General features: G+C 33.1%; 1 protein-coding gene across 4 annotated transcripts in view; it reads right to left on the bottom strand.

The window, feature by feature from the left end:
* LOC145241317 (uncharacterized) overlaps positions 1-18,156 on the bottom strand; it is a 148,138-nt gene that overhangs the window by 90,087 nt on the left and 39,895 nt on the right. Inside the window, exon 1 of one of the 4 annotated variants that reach the window (XM_080104129.1) lies at positions 1,393-1,538. The exons of 2 other annotated variants lie outside the window; for them this stretch is intronic. The gene's annotated coding sequence lies outside the window, so the exon portion shown is untranslated. Of the gene's footprint in view, positions 1-1,303; positions 1,358-1,392; positions 1,539-18,156 lie in introns of those variants that run through there. One more of the 4 variants, XM_080104133.1, reaches the window with a different exon arrangement.

Here is an 18,156-nt window from a genome sequence, read left to right as displayed (position 1 = left end):
CCAATGGGACACAACCGGCCATGCAACATTAACATATGCAGAATATAAAGATCTGTTGATTGACACCTTTGATAATCTTACTAGACATTCATATTTAACAAAATGCCAAGCCAGATACTTGAATCAAAAGAAAGAGAATCGTTGTTCCAATAAGGTCCTTGTTTTGGGAAATTTTACAGAAAACTTCCAATTTTTAATACAGTCATGGAAAATCCCCTTGTGATGAAATTGGTGGTTCAGTAAAACGAGATGTGGCCAAGCAGTCATTCCAATGGCCTCTAAATAATCAAATCTTTGATTATAAAGCCATGCTTGCTATCTACCAGATGTCTGCCATCCATTTCTTTGCGATCAGTAAGGAAACCATGGAGAAGGTGAGAAGTTGCTTGAAGCAAGGTTTTCCAGTGCCAGGAACCAGATCTAGTCACATTTTTGTACCATTGTGAACAGCACAAATTGGCCATAAGTTGTCCAGTGTGAATGAACTATAAATTGATATTCATAACTAACTTGCCATCAATTCTTTAGATCTCTGACATCACACCAATCCAATATATAACTTGTATTTATAACTCTTTCTGGTGGGTTGGTATTGTGAATGAAATAAATGCAGAGGAAGGTAATGTAACTGTCAAGTTCATGCATCTCCATGGACGATGCAAGACATATAGTTGGCTGCAGATTGATGGTACATTGTTTGTTCTCATCAAGAAAATTCTTTGTGTTGTATCCTCAACAACATGTAGCGAAGGACATACACAATTACTGACCAAGAGTATAAAAAATTTCTGCATTTACATGACATAAAGAACACAGCAGCATGTAAATGTTGACTTTAGTTGTGAAATCTACTAGTTTCTGAATACCATTTCACTGCAACTTTATCTTTACATATGCAACTTTTTTTTTTTTTTTTTTTTTAATGGACGCCTGTTTATGAAATTTGGCATGAATGGTCACTCCCCTGACTTAACCCCATACAGTTCGAAACTGCTTGTTTCCCATAAAGGTACTTCTCTGGGAATAGTTCAAATTCGTTTTGGTGTATGAAATAGTATGTTTGCTCGAATAGGGGCTTAGCTAAAATAAACAGCCCTTATCAAAAGCACAGTACCAAAAATGCACACTTGTGCATTTTTGGTACTGTGCTGAAATAACCTTAATATTTTGAGCTAAAATTGTATGAGCCATTTTTTTTTTTTTTAAATATAAAATTGGAATATTACCATAATTTAATAAAACCTTCAAATATAATTCGATGTGAAATCGAAAAACAAATTACAGAAGTAAAATGTTAACTTACCAACAACGGGAAAAATTTCTTCAGCGGATAAAACAAATACGTTTAAATTTATTGCAGACACTTAAAATATAATAATATATATGTACAACTCCGCCATATATATTTTAAACAAGCCTTTTTAGTTTCTCCTTTCAAAATAATTTGGTGTTTAGCCTAAACTTATAAATTATTTAAATTAAAGATAAACAAACGTTAATTTTCAATAACAATAACGAGCGTGTGAAATACAACGGTGAAATCTAAGATGTCCCCACCCGAAAAAAGTTCCTGAAATAAAAACGCAAACTTCAATCGCTATTATTTTAAAAACACAATTTTGCTTTTATAATAAATATTTATTTTATTAATTAATTATCCTCACTCATTTTATTTAACACCCTCCGCCTCTCACCAAATGTAAACAGAATTTTTGTAAAATATTAAACAGTTCTTCTGCTCGGTTACTGTCAGCGTGTTACTTACGTTAAAACGGTTAAGTAAACTGCATAAGCACCTGTCAAAAAACTATACAAGTTCTTTAATTGAATATAAAAAAGAAAGAAAGAAAAACAAACCGGCAGTCTCCACCCCCCTCCCTCAAAAAAAAAAGTGACCATAAAGTGAGTGCATTTCTTCATAGCGTGGAAACTACTTGTTTCCTGGAATTTTAAAGGATTTTCCGAGGGTGGAATGAACCCCCCCCCCCCCAAATCGTGGTCATTTTATTTTAAATTATTATAGAAAAGTGATCCAACTTTTTTAAACTAATATTTCTTCAGATCTTGGAAACTACTCGTTTGCCGTAATTTTAAATGTTATTTTCGTTTTCAGCGACCCCAAAAACATATAAGAGTGGTAATTTTAAAGGAATTTTCGAGGGTGGAGTAATTCTTCATACTTACCCAATTTGTATTTACTTTTACGGTTCTTACTAAAACCTAAAAAGACGGTAAAACTTGTCGAGAGCGCTCTGTTTTGGGGTTGTTTTGAAAATGGAACGGAAATTTAAATTTCGTTCCGTGTTATTTATTTTTTGCCAATGCGCCAATACAATCAAAAAGTAATCGAAAGAATAAAATTCAACAGTCGTACTACAAGATTATTTGGTACTTCTACAGTTTATCGTCAAAAATTGAGACGCCATTTTTTCAGGCACCTGTTGTGAAAATCAGAGAGAAATCAGGGTACTTTTACAGTTTTATCAAGACATTAAAAAATGAAAATATCGAAAAAAGTTTAAATTGTATGTATCCGTTATGGAACTTCATCAAGTAGTTTGTTTTTTTACAGCAGAAAAACACGTTTTTATGAGAGCGCGTTGAAGGCAGCCATCTAGGATTTAAAAAAAAATTTGTTTGAATTTTAGAAATGCCAAAGGGAGATTACTGGTACAAATGGCAGAAAGGTCAGCTGGAAGTCGACGGGACTTGGAGCCGGCTGGGCATGGACATAACCCACTATGGTGGTCAGCACTTCCTCACACTAATCGATTGCGGACTGACGAGGTTTGCGATCTGGCGACTGTTAACAAGACAGGAGTCGGCTAGTGTCATCCGCCAATTAGAGTCTATATTTTACGAGCGGGGGCCACCCGAAGAGATTCTCACGGACAACGACACAGCCTTTTGCAGCGGGGAATTCAGGCGTTTCATGGACGAGTGGGGGACCCGGCTTAGACACAGGTGTGTGTATGTGCCGAGTGGCAACGGTATAGCAGAGCGGTGCCACCGAAGTGTGAAACGGATAGCAGCAAGGAAGCAATGCACGATTGCGGAGGCGGTATATAGGTACAATACAACGCCAAAGGATGACGCGACCGCTGAAAGTGCACCTGCTAATGCGATACATCGCCATCGAGTGCGTGTTAAGGGCATTGACGCCTGCCCGCCTAATCAGAAGAAGACGCAAGGACGGTACAAGTCAGGGGACACCGTCTGGGTAAGGCCTCCCAATAACCGATGCACAACCAGGTTCAGACAGGGACAGATCACCGGCATAATCGGTGAGCAGGCTGTGCTGGTTGATGGTGTTCCACGCCATGTAAGGGATGTCCGGCCCGCCCTTGCTATAAACCAAATGGTGAACAGTGAAAGTAATGAATCATCCAGTGATGAAATGTGGATCCGGCCTATGGCTGAGAACCTCAGCACGGATGGCGATAGCTCCAGCACCACTTCTGAGAGCTCGGATGAAGATGAAGATGAAGCGCAGCCGGATGGTAGGACTGTGGACACTGACCCAGGTAGCTCGGAGGAAGATGAAGTGCAGCCGGATGGTAGGACTGTGGACACTGACCCGGGTGGCACTGGTGGAGATGAAGAAGCCCAGCTAATCCCCCTCCGTAGGAGCGCCCGCATCAAATGACCGCGGCCGCATGTGTGATCTAGAGACCAGGAGGGGGGGGGGGTGTAGAGTCGAAGAAAATGAAGGGAGGAAGCGCCCACGTGTCTGCGCGTCATGCCTTACCTTGGAACGCTCCTATGGTGTGCGTACGTGCATGGCCGAAACATGAAAGAAATTCCAAAATGGCGCTGTCCTCATCTTGTAGATTGTGCGATCATCACTGGGCCCCACGTGACCGTTCTTTGGCTGCTGATTGGCCGAGGACGAACGCCGGAAGGATAAAGGGAGTGTGTTTGGAACATGGGGGTGTCTTGTTCTAGGATCGACGTCAGTGTGATCGTATCGGTGAACTGCTGCAGCTTTAAGAGTACTTTAGTGTGTGTGTGATTTTTTGGGACTTGCTTGTCTGCTGACTTTACAGGACTTTCTTTTCTGCTGATTCTACAGGACCTGCCCTTCTGCAGAACTTGGAACAAAACTTCAAGCCTTTCGTTTCTTTTCATACGTAGTCGCCTAAAAAGGTAGAATCCGACTTACTTGTGAAACGGCTTTATCCAGTTAAAGCGCTGACACCCCTCCCTATCTTTAATACTAGCTTTCTTTCTAAAAATCGAACATTTTCTCTGTATCATAACAAATTGTTTTTTCGCTGTAAAAAAAAAAAAAAAAAAATTAAAAAAAAATACTTGATGAAATTAAGTGAAATTATTTTTCGGAGAACTTCGTTCCATAACGGATACGTACAATTTAAACTTTTTTCGATATTTTCATTTTTTAATGTCTTGACTAAACTGTACAAGTACCGAAATCAGTATTTGGTACTAGTGCAGAGAGTGATCCGGACGTAAATAATAACGTTATTATTTAAAAAGCCATTCTTAACATGGGGAGGGGAGGGTGTTTTGTACCTATTCTATTATTCAACCTTACAATTGAATAAAAAAAAAAAAAACATATCATAAAACTTTAATTAAACTTGGAAATACGATTTAAAAAATAGCGCGGATAACTCTCTGCACTAGCACCAAGTATTTTAAACTCTGGACTGAAGTTTTTTTTTTTTTTTTTTTTTTACACAGTGATCACCACTTATCAAGGCCCGGAAGCCACTCAGGGATAAGGGTTATTGCAAGTACATTACGTTAGTGTGGAGATTTGATGAAGTGTTTACTTAAGGGGGCGGTTCGTTAGGAATTTGTTAACATTAGACTTGAAGACATCCAAGTTGTAGTCCGGAGGGAAGCAGGCAGACGGAACAGTTCCACAGGTGTGCAGTTCTAATAAAGAAGCTTTGTTCATGGAATCCGCGTTTTGATTTAGGAACAGATATAGAGTGGGGGAAATTTTTCACAGTGGATTCAGCTAGACGGGTGTTTTTCGTGAAAGATTGGCGAGGGGGGACCAGGGATTGGAGTTCAGACGAGCACCTGCCATGAAAATAACGATAAAACAAGGATAGGCTCGCAACGTCTCTTCTGTGGGAGAGGGGTTGCAGGGTAGAGAAAAAATTACAAAATCGTTTTATTAAAATTGTTTTCTGACGCAGACTTTTAAATGTCTTTACAAATATATTTTGATAAATTTTTATACAATAAATGCTTTGCTTTTCAAATGGCGCTCACCCAGTTTAAACAATTATGAATATGTCATTTTCATTTTCTGTTTTTAATAATGAGATGGGATGGTGTTTTTTTTTTTCCGGCTGAACAGTTCGCTTCATTCAAAATATCACTGACACTTTTTCACATTTTTTTATCATAAGAATTTCATTTTTTTTCTTCACTTTCTTTGAATATTTCATAAAAAAAAAAAAAAAAAAAAAAAAAAAAAAAAAAAAATCGCTGACTTTTTTCCCCCCAGTTCTATTTTAAATCTTGCTTTAATTCAAAAATTGTTTTATTAAAATTGTATTTTCTTGCGCGTTTTTTTTGTTTTTTTTTCGAATGTTTTTGTTCGGGAAAAAATCTTACTTATTTGCCGTGTTATTTGACCAAGGTATCTTAATACCCAGAGTCCGTGGAAAGTTTAAATATGATATTCATTTTCAGCATACTCGAAAAACAATAAAAGCCGTAATTTTAAAAGGTTAGTGTTCAGTTTAAATGTTCTCTTTTATTTATTATTTTTATTTGGTGCAAGTCTATAAATGGGCCACAACAAATCTTTTATACAATAAAAATCTGAAAAAAATCTTTATAATGTACGTACTTGTTACTGCATGAAAATGTCATATTCCAAAAATCACGTAAATCGATCAAGTAGTTTTTTTTTTATTTAAGAAAATCAAATATTATCGGACGATTCATCGAAGAAAAAGCCAAGCGTCATCTTCTTTGAGAGATAACGCAACTAACGACCCCTGGCGGAAATATGGGTCAACAAGGGCAGTACATGCAGACCATCGAATATTTTATCAATCAAGTACTTTAAAAAAATTTTTTTTTTAAGAAAATCAAATTTGTATATATTCAGCTCGAAAAACAGTGTTTACCGATGTGCTGGAAAATTTAAAATGGCGCCCGACTCTCTTTCATACGGTAAGTTTGGGAAAAGGGGTTATAAATAAAAAAAAAAAACTAGACGAAATACTGTTAGAAAGTTGCTCAATATGTTACCGTGACATAGGCTGACATATATTTGGTGGGTTTTTAACAGTATTTTGTGTATTTTTTTTTATTTTTAACCCATTTTCCCAAACATACCGTGTTCAACAGAGAAGCCGGCGCCATTTTAAATTTTCCAATACATCGGTAAATACTGTATGTATTTCGAACTGAATAAACATGTTACATTGAATAAAAACACTAAAAAATTATTCAGTTAAGTAGAAAAGTAACTTATCTTGCCTTTGATAACATTTATTTGTTTTTTGACAACTTTTTCAAATCTATGTGTACAGTAATACAAACTCAAAGACATTCTCTTTATTAAAAGAAGTCAATTTATTTATTCATTATCCCTAGAAATCGTAAAAATTGATTTTCTTAAAAAAAAAAATAATAATAAAAAGTACTTTATTGATAAAATATTCGATGGTCTGCATGTACTGCCCTTGTTGACCCATATTTCCGCCAGGGGTCGTTAGTTGTGTTATCTCTCAAACAAGATGGTGCTTGGCTTTTTCTTCGATGAATCATCCGATAATATTTGATTTTCTTAAATAAAAAAAAAACTACTTGATCGATTTACGTGATTTTTGGAATATGACATTTTCATGCAGTGACAAGTACGTACATTATAAAGAGTTTTTTCAGATTTTTATAGTAAAAAAGATTACTTGTGGCCTATTTATAGACTTGCACCTTTTATTTTCTTGCGAACCTGAAATATTAAAGGTAAATTTTTACGACGTGCCCCAGTAGGTGTATCAGAATTGGGGGGGAGGGATTTTTGACACCCCTAACAGAAAACTGCGAATAAAATGCAAAAAAAAAAAAATCGTAATTTCTCTTTTTAAAGTGGGTTGTTTATTTTCTGTATGGAATATACTTCCAAAATAAACTATTAAAGTTGTTTGAAAAATAATAGAAATATTATTTTTTAGTTTTTAAAAAACTGTTTACAAAGTGCCGGTGCGTGTTCCACTAGGTGTATCAGAATTTTTGGCCAAGTCGCCATAACAAACATTTGTTTGAATAGACACCTATACGTCTATCAGATTATAACAATATGAAAATGTAATTTAAACCCGTAAATTTTATTTCAATAAAACAAGCAAAGACCAAATTTTAATATCATAAAAGCTTTAATAGAGAAATAAACAATTTTATTTATTTTTTCCTTGGATTTCTTCACTTAACATTTCACGGAATGTCGAACAAATAACACGAGTTGAATCTTATGATATTTATTTAACTGGCAAAACATCACTTACCTGTTCCACATGACTAAGATATGCTTCCTTTAATCTTCCTGTATGAGAATTTATTCATATTTATGTATTATAATCCATGTATTTTTTAAATGGAAGGATTTTTCGACCACATATCACGGTAAATCGTCGTATCGATAATACTAGTTTCGTCCATTAAAGAAACCGGATGTTACGATTCTCACTTTGTTATCTACGGAAGCCTATAAGTGTAAAAAAACACTAATTCAGAAACGTTAGTAATCTCGATATGGGAATATATTCCTTCAAATTTTCCACTTTTAAAGGGAGATAACTTATCGTCCTTTTTTTTTTTTTTTTTTTACTGTTGGCGTTTTTATGCTATCATACGTGAAAACTGGTATCTTTTATTTTTGGATTTACACGGATTACAGATTAACGAGCATAGTAAATGTAATATTTTTTTTTTTTTAATATCTCAAAGAAATACTTGAATTTTTGATTTATTATACTATAAATCTGCATTATTCGGTATCACCTTTTTTTTTTTTATATCGAAAAAAAAAAAAAAGGACACCAGGAATTAAATATAAAAATATACACTGACCGAAAAATATTGACTGGAAAATTCTAAACAAAAAATAAGCTTCCACTTAAAAAAAAAAAAAAAAAAACAACGTGGTTATCGAAAAAAAAAAAAAAAGGATTTACACTTTGGACTTTACAGGTAAATTTGCACATAACTGTTCTTTTTTTTTTGTTTTAAAGTTGATTATTTTATTTATTGATGTTTTATCTTCAATTTGTGATATATAAAACTTGTGCACAAAAATTAATTATTAAAATTCTCATAGACATTTCAAAATGGGGGGGTGAATTTATAAAACAACGTTTGTCTAAAATATTATATTCAGTTTATAGGAAAGAGCATAAAATTTCACATTCACCCTGAAAAAACCGTAAAAATTGAACCAATAGAAAATTTTTTATAGATTTTTAAAGTTTACAAATTGAAAAATATTCAGCTCGTAAAAATCAATTGATTTCACTACGTAAAAAAAATGACTGCCTGAACGCACGCATGCACTTTGTAAACACTGTTTTTTAAAAAATGAAACATAATATTTCTATTATTTTTTAAACAACTTAAATAGTTTATTTTGGAAGTATATTCTATAAAGAAAATAAATAACCCACTTTAGAAAGAGAAATTACGAGTTGTTTATATTTTATTCGCAGTTTTCTGTTAGGGATGTGAAAAATTCCCCCCAAATTCTGATACACCTAGCGTTCTCCACCAGCCATTTTTTTAACGTATGAAATCAATTGAATTTTACGAGTGTATTTTTTTTTTTCAATTTTTAAACTTTAAAAATCTATCGAAATTTTTCTATTCGTTCAATTTTTACGATATTTTCAGGGTCAATGTGAAATTTTACGTTCTTTCCAATAAACCCAATATAATATTTTAGACAAACTTTTTTTTTTTTAAATTCACACCTCCATTTTGAAATTTCTATTAAAAATTAAATAATTTATGTACCAAAGTTTTATATATCACAAATTGAAGATAAAAGATAAATAAATAAAATATTCTAATTTAAAACAAAAAAAGTGTTTTTTGGAAATTTACCCGTAAAGTCCAAAGTGTAAAACCCTTTTTTTTTTTTTTAAAATGAAAGCTCATGTTATGCTTATATCGTCAGGTAAATACCGGACGCTGACGGCAATTTTTTCTATTTCATTCAATGTTTTTTTTTTTTTTCTTTTTTTAGATATTTAAAAAATATCCAGTCGATAAAGTAGAAATAAGATATGATAATCAAAAATTCGTGTATTTCATAAAGAAATCGGTCGACTGGATTTTTTGTTTAACGGGAAAAACTTATAAGTGATGTGTGCTTTTTTTTTTTTTTTTTTTTTTTTTACCCACAGAGAACCAAAAATACTAATTTTGGTTAGCAGCACGCAATAAAAAAGATATTAATTATGTCCCTTTGACGAATCCATATTTGATAAATTGCAAATTAGCAGCAGCAGCGCTTTCATTTATGGCGCAAAACACGTTACAAAAATGCGATTTTCTATGATCCTCGCTTTAAAAAATCCTTTTATTTAAAAAATACATGGAATTTAAAATATAAATAAATTCTTAACAATGAAGAATGGAACTACCCATTTAATAGTATTTTTTTTTATAGGCAAGTGATTTTTTGACATTTTCGAAGCAAGTCAAAATACGTTGGTTTTCTTCAAATCTTTTTTAAAGAAAACCGATTTAAACAAATATTGCATAATTTGCTATTAAAGCTGTTATTTTTTTTTAAATTTGGTCTTTGCTCCTTTAATTGAAAAAAAAATTAGGGCTTGAATTACATTTTTCTAGTTATAAGCTTCGAAAGATAGTAAGTTGAATTATTAAAGTTCTTATCACTTTTAATGGCCGCTTCTGATACACCTAGTGCCCCAGTGTATTATAAACACCCCCACCTCCCCATGTTAAGAACGGATTTTGGAATAAACACCCTCAACCTCGAAAGCCGTTCTTAACATGGGGAGTTGGAGGGGATTATTACTACGCTGGGGCAGGTCGTAAAAAATACCTTATTTAGTAACGCATATTTTACATGGAGAGGGGATGGTGTTTTATAACTATTCTGTACTTTCAACTTACAAATATCGTAAAAATTGAATTTAATTAAAAAGAAAATTGTCCCGGTAGACTTAATGTATAAAAATGACCAAATTTGGTCGGGGTGGAGGTAGGAGGACACAGTCTGAGTTTCAATCTCATAAAAGCAGATTTACGCTAGGTGGAGGAGGGGGATGGAAGCCTTTTTATTGCTTCCACTAGGTGGCAGGTCGTCGTAGATAAGTAATGTGTTTATGGTGCGCGCTCGGGCGTAAAAAAGATGGCCGCTAAAGAATACAATGCATTTGCATAATACAGTTTTTTATATCTCGATAACTATTTATTTCTGCAAAATTTCCATATTCTGCATATCGACTATCGTATAGTTTTATTTTCAGTTAAGAAAATCGCATGGAACTATAAAAGTTGTCATTTTAAAGAATCTTGTGGAGGTGGACCTAATGTAAAAAAAAAAAAAAATACCAAAAATAAAATTTTTTAACAAAACCGAAATAATTTAATTTTTAAATGAAAAAGTCAATTTGATAAAATTTTTGGTATTTGAAATGTAGATTTTTTATTTTCGGGTATGCTGACAACAAAAAATGGCTTTCGGAATAAACATCTCCAAACTTTTTTTTTTTTTAACATGGTTGTCATCACTTATCAAGGCCTGGAAGCCACTCGGAGATAAGGGTTATTGCGTGTACAGTAGTCAATGGGATAATATTGTAGTCATCATTAGTAATGGAGATTTGATAAAGGGGGCGGTTTATCAGGAATTTGTTTATGTTAGACTTGAAGACATCCAAGTTGTAGTCAGGTGGGAAACAGGAAAATGGAAGAGAGTTCCACAGGTGTGCACTTCTAAGAAAGAAGCTTTGTTCATGGAATCTACATTTTGATTTAGGCACAGATAAAGAATGGGGAAAATTACTGACAGTAGTTTCAGCTAGACAGGTGTTTTTTGTGAAAGACTGGTGAAGGGGGATCAGAGATTGGAGCTCAGACAAGCACTTGCCATGGAAATAACGATTAAACAAAGACAGGCTCGCAACGTTTTTTCTGTGGGAGAGAGGTTGCAGGGAAGAGAAAAGGGCGTCCCCCACTAGGCCACGGTGGCAGCAGTACTCCATCCTTGGACGTACTTGGCTTTTATATAGATAGAGAATTGCATCAGCAGTAAGATATCTTCTGGAGCGGTAGAAGGATCCTACCATTTTTCCAGCGACCTTGGCAACAGACTTGATGTACATCTTCCAGTTCAGGTCAGGAGTAAAGGTCAATCCCAGAAGCTTATCAAAACATGGAGCCTCCCCTAGGCGAGAGCCATCCATTTCAATTGATGCCAGATGGGGATCAGAGCGTTGATGATGTAAAGATAGGAGCTTGGTTTTAGATGCATTAAAAGTAACCAGCCACCTCTTCCCCCACTGTACTACGTGCTCAAGATCAGAGGAGAGAGAATCAGAGAGAACTTTGTCATTTATGGCCTTAGATGTATTGCCATAGATGGTCGTGTCATCAGCATAGATGTCAACGAATGATTTAAGTACGTGTTTTGGGAAATCATTGATGTAGATCAGAAAGAAAGTTGGGCCCAGGATGGACCCTTGAGGGACACCAGCATTAATACTGTGGGCCTCTGATTTCTGCCCATCAACCACTACTCTTATGAGCCTATCAGAGAGAAATGATTCAATGATTGAAAAAACATTTCCAGTTATACTGTAGCTGTAAATCTTGTGAAGTAGGCCCTTATTGAAGGCCTTTGATATGTCAAGATCAATTGCCCTAGAAAGGAAGCCTTTGTCGAGAGATTCACTAATCCTATGAGATATAACAGTTAGCACATCTGCTGTAGATCTGGCAGAATGGAAACCATATTGCATGTCACTAAGAAGGTTATTTCTGCTGAGGTGGTTGACTACTTCTTTATTTAATATGGATTCCAGCAACTTACTCATGACACACAGGAGACTTATTGGATTGTACTGAGAGGGAGATAACTTATCACCTGAATTCTTAAATACAGAGCATACTGATGAGGTTTTCCAAGTCTCCCCATGTTAAGAACGGCTTTCGGAATAGACATCCCAACCTTGTCAGCATTAATCGAAAACCTATAAAAGTTGACATTTCGAATGTGAATGGTGAGTTTTCAATTTTGTTGGCGCATGCGCAATTTTAAGAAAAAGGTTAAACGGAACGAAATTTAAATTTCTGTTCCATTTTCAAAACAACCCCAAAACAGAACACTCTCGACAAGTTTTACAATAAAAAACTACAGAAATTTTTTTATGATACCAGTTACGGAACAAAAATATCATCAAAAAAGTCACAAATTGATCAACTAGTTTTATTTTTATACAGAATTCTTTTTTAAACAATTTAAAGCAATTAATGTGAAATCGATAGCATTACAAGGCTGGTATCACAAGTATAATTATTTTAAACTTATCTACCTTTTTTTTTTTCAAGATGGCGAAGCAAGACAGTTCCTTTTTGACTACTCATAAAGTTTGATTTTCTTAACTGAAAATAAAATTATACGCGATTTTTGGCATATAACATGTTTTGTTCCGTGACAGGTGCGCACATCAAAGATTTTTTGATGAAAGTGCTCTGGGGGGGGAACCACCGAAGTGCACTTGTCCAACTTTCAAAGGGTGTTTATAGTGAAAGCCGTTCTTAACATGGGAAGGTTGGGGGGGGTGTTATTCCGAAAGGCATTTATTTTCAACCGCCCCGTAATCAACTTCTTAAAGGTAAGTCTTCGTTCGGGTGGTCCCCCAGTGCACTTTCACCGATGTTTTCTGTATGTATATTGACATTAAATGGGCTGGTAAACAGAAAACAAAATAAACCAAATACAATACGCAAAAGTCCAGCTAGAATTCGTCACTGACAACTTTCTCAACTTCCAGCACGTCTCTCGAACTGCCTCTGCCAACAGACATTTTATCAGAAAACTGACTCCATTCCATTTGCATATGTGTGCAGTGGAAGATGAGGGTTTCGTGAGATTCCACGAGACTACACCTTATAAATCCATGGCTGCCATCTTTAATTTCTCTTTCTCTCAGATCCCATCCGAAGGTAAGTTGTATGACCGCACGACACGCACGGGGGGGGGGGGGGGGCGGCTTTGCTCTTTGATTATTATATTCAACTCTACATATATATTTAAAGGGGATTAGAACAGCAGTCTAAAGAGCAGAGTGTATTTTAATGTGATAGTAAAATCACTAATCTAATTAAAATACAAGAAAAACAGTGCTCGTTGTAATGTAGATATATAATAAGCTCAATAGGCATATATATCCTAGAGCTATTTTGATATTTAGTAAGATGATTGATAATTTATAATTAAAATTAAAAATCGGTTTCATAAGGAGGAACAAAACAAATTCAATTAATTGTACAGTCGTTTAGGAAACAATGTTTTTATTGAGATAGACACTAAGTCATGGACAATAATTTTAACATAGTTTTTTGAAACAGTCTTCTCATCAGCAAAAATATTGGGTGGGATTTTTTAAAGACACCAAAAATAAATCTAGCATTTTTTTTAAGTAAGGCAAATATATCTTATAATGGTTCGCCTTTTTAAAATTCGTAGCATTCATTTGGATGGTAAATGTAGCTTATGAAGCTTATATATAAGAACCACTTTTATTTATGTAGTTATGTAGTCCAAATTACGTACGAAAGATTAAGTCAAGAAAATATTTAGAATAATGTTTACGATATTTTCATTTATTAAATTGTTATGTGAAAGCACAGAATATTTACAAAACGCCTTCCCCTCCTCATGTTTAAGAATGGGGTTGTAAGTAATGAATGTTATTTCAGCATGGTCCGTAAACTGCAAAAAAAAAAAATGTATAAACATCGGTCGGTAGAGAAACGGATATTATTGCAATAACCGCGTGCGTCATTGACCAATCAGATTGGAGACTATGTGTCACGTGATTTAAAAGCATATCCTGTTAATTCGTCAAAAAGAAAGAAAAGACAGTTCATTTTATGAACTCATTCTATCGCGATGGCTTGTTTGAATTTGGACTTGAGAAAAAAAAAAAATACGCAACTGGATATTGCGAAGCGTTAAATTGGAATTAAAGCCCCATTTTAGCTAATATCTTCAAGAAAAAAGAAAAAAAAAATGGATAGAAAATAACAAAATTATTAATGCAATTTCAAACCAGACAATTTTACACAAATATAATGATGTTAAAAAAATAAAATCCTAAAAATAAACTGTTGCGTTTGTGTTTAAACCTGTAAACGAGGTGTCGAGTGATTAACACTTTTGTTGTAGTTCATTTACAATGAACTAGAGAAGTTTTAAAGATTCTGAATTAAACTTTGACTGGCTCGGTTGCTCAAACATATAAACGCGATTCGTCTAAATTAAAATTAAAATAAATTGCAGTTTTCGTGTTTAACATTAAAATAAACACATTATTCAACGACGGTTTTTTGTTTTGTCGAAACAAGCAAATATTAAACATTAAATGGTAGAGAGCGGCCAATTTGTGGTAGAAATCTGTAACTGAAAAAAAAAAATCACCAAATCATTCAAATATTCCGTTTTCTTATTTATTTTTTGACTATAACTCCTGTTTGATTGAATCAACCAATCAAAAATACAAATTCATAAATGAGCCAATCAGAATCAGGCAGAGATAAATGAACTAATCAGAATTAAATAGAGATGCAATGGGCGAATGAAATTGAGATATCAGTCGACCATTGAAATCGTTGCATAGTTAAAAAAAACACTTCAGATGTATTGTTTTTAAGAAATAATCACGACAAAATGACGATATAATCGAATTTAAACCCATAAAAAGATAAATATGATCTTTGAATCAGATTATAAAGAAATAAATTAAGATTTTGTTAAAAAAACAAAAAAGAAAACGATTTCTTTCGATTGCTCCATTTTTGCAAATAACGCAAGATTAAGAAAAAAGAAAAAATAATAATAAAAAACTATTGGAATATAAAAAATATATATTATTCTTAAAATATTTGGCGGACCTGTACGAGAGTGCCCACCCTCTAAAAATGCGGTTTTATATTTTTTGAAAAACCTTTTTTTTGACGATTATCATAGATTACAGACTTAAGTATCATATTAGCAGAATTTTTTTTGTTGAAAATAATACATTTAATGACTTTTAGGAAGTTATAACGTTCTATTTCATTGCTACCTCACTTACTCATATCTTTACTGACGTGTCACGTGCCTAGAATTCCTTGAAAGTCATCATTATTATTTAACAACGTAGATTTGAGTGGAATCCCTCCTCACATCCCCAAATACTGTTCGGTATTATTTCTCAACGACTTATTATTATTATTATTATTATTATTATTATTAAAAAAAAAAAAAAAAAAAAAAAAAAAAAAAAAAAAATCATATTTATAATACTTTTACAGTTTACGGACTATTCTATTTTTTAGATAGGATTTTCAAGTTAAATTCAATTTTTACAATATCTTTTTAATTGTAAGGTGAAAGTACAATAGGTACCTCCACGGCGATGTGTAAAACGTCAGTAGTACACATTTTAATAGTGACGTCATCATTTCGTGTGTTTGTGTTAATTTCTATGGATAAGCGTTCGCGTTATAATCATTAAGGTTTTTTTTTTTTTTTGCTATGGATAAAAAATAATATAAAACTTACCTTTTGTAAAACAAATACATTTTTATTACCGAACTACACAGACTAGAGTTAATAAAATAAAATTAATTTTAACGTCTTCTGTTGACACATGTATTTAAAAATAATGTTCTTTACAAGTCTCCGTACATTTTTGAACAAAAAAAAAAAGCGCCAAACATAAGAACCACCCTCTATCAATTTAAATAATAAAATCAAAATGAATTTTTTTAAGGTTGATTTTGGATTTAAAATTTTTATTATCTCAATAGTCTTATATTCTTTTATATGAATATTTTTTTTATTATTGGAAACCTGTTATTAAAAAAATACATTTAAACTTCATATTGCGTAATATTTGAATTTAATATCATTTAAAGGTTTTTAAAAAGAATTATTTTTTAGAATTGTTTTTTTTTGTTGTAATTCGAATTATATTACTGAGACAAAAATTATCAAGAAAGTGTTTTTTTTTTTAACACAATATTGAATTTATGTCCAATTTTATTTACAACTTTGAGATAAGTGAAATAAATAACAGAATTTTATATATATAAAAATTACTATTTTTTAATTATTTGATCTTTTCAGCTTTAAAAAATGTTGAAACTTTTATCAACCCACATTTATTTTGTTTAGTTTTCGAACCATGAAATATAGGGAGGGGGGGGGTAGAACACCTAAAAAAAAATATATTTCCGCTAATATATTTAATGAAACCTACTTTTAATATGCAAGTTTATTAAATAATGATTGAATATCGAAAATTTCAGGAAAATGTGATTATTATTTGATTTTTACTAGATTTTTGTGCTAGTGCACTTATTGGTCCGTGCTGAAATAATATCGTTATTATTTAAAAAGCCATTCTTAACATGGGGAGGGGAGGGTGTTTTGTAACTATTCTATACTTTAACCGTACAATTGAATAAAAAAAACATCATAAAACTTTAAACTTGGAAATACGATTTAAAAAATAGCGCGGATCAGTAAGTGCACTAGCACCAGATTTTTAAAACACGGCTTAAAAAACGTCACTACATAGGAATGTTGTTTTTAAAGCGTTGATAATGTAAACACGATTTTTGTCTCGCATTTTCATTATTTTTGTATGCTGTAAAAATTTTTTAAAAAAATTAGAAATTTATTTGAAGCTCTTTCTATTTAATGGTAAAAAAAGGATGATAATATTAAATTACATGTTTTTTTTTTTTTTTTTTTTTTACACGGTGGTCACCACTTATCAAGGCTCGGAAGCCACTCAGGGATAAGGGTTATTGCAAGTAGAGTACGTTAGTGTGGAGATTTGATGAAGTGTTTACTTAAGGGGGCGGTTCATTAGGAATTTGTTAACGTTGGATTTGAAGACATCCAAGTTGTAGTCAGGTGGGAAGCAGGCAGACGTGTTACATATAGGGGGGGGTAAAACTATGGCGCGTGTTGGAAGTACAGAATACTAAACAAAGTCTCATTTCTCCATGTTAAGAATGGATTTCTAAATAGCATTATTATTTCAGTACAATTGGTAAACTGCAGAAGTAGGTGTATTAGAATTTCTGGGCGAGTCGCCATTCCAAACATTTGATTAAATCGACTCTCCCTGTCTACAAGCTAGAATATGAAAATGTAATTTCAAACCCTAAAATGAGCAAAGACCAAATGGTAAAAGTGCACTGGGGGGACCACCCGAAGATTTACGCTTAGGTTTTTTTTTTTTTATATTCAACATTTTTATTATCATTATTGTACAGTTTAATCAAGACATTAAAAAATGAAAATATCGAAAAAGGTTATATTATACGTATTCGTTATGGAACGAAGTTCTCTATAAAAAAAAAAAAATTTCACTTAATTTCATCAAGTAGTTTTTATTTTACAGCGAAAAAACAATTTATGATACTGAGCAAAAGGTTCGATTTTTAGGAAGAAAAGCTATTAATAAAGATGGGGAGGGAGTGTCGGCGCTTTAACTGGAGTTATCTCCCCGTGGCGTGTTCAACAAATTTCGTAATGGCTGACTTCAACGCGCTCTCATAAAAACATGTTTTTCTGCTGTAAAATAAAAACTACTTATTTTTTTTTCGGAGATCTTCAGTCCAAAACAGATACGTACAATATAACGTTTTTCGATAGTTTCATGTTTTAATGCCTTGATTAAACTGTACAAGTACCCAACTGTTTACAGGTGTCAGAGAAATTTGCAGTTATTGTAGCAGACAGAATAGACACCCCCAACCTCCCCATATTAAGAATGGCTGTCGGAATAGACACCCCAACCTCACTCATGTTAAGAACGGCAAATTATACCAAAAAAAGAAAAAATTGTTTTCTTTTTCACTTGTCTAGAAAAAAACAAAGTTAAAGTGCACTAGGGGTAGGTGTGTCAGAAT

Source organism: Euprymna scolopes, chromosome 20 (assembly GCF_053919585.1).
Source record: "Euprymna scolopes isolate OS-2025 chromosome 20, ASM5391958v1, whole genome shotgun sequence".
In the NCBI taxonomy this organism is placed as follows: Eukaryota; Metazoa; Mollusca; class Cephalopoda; order Sepiida; family Sepiolidae; genus Euprymna; species Euprymna scolopes.
Note: the sequence above shows the minus strand (reverse complement) of the source record. Positions and strands in the feature narration are given on the sequence as shown.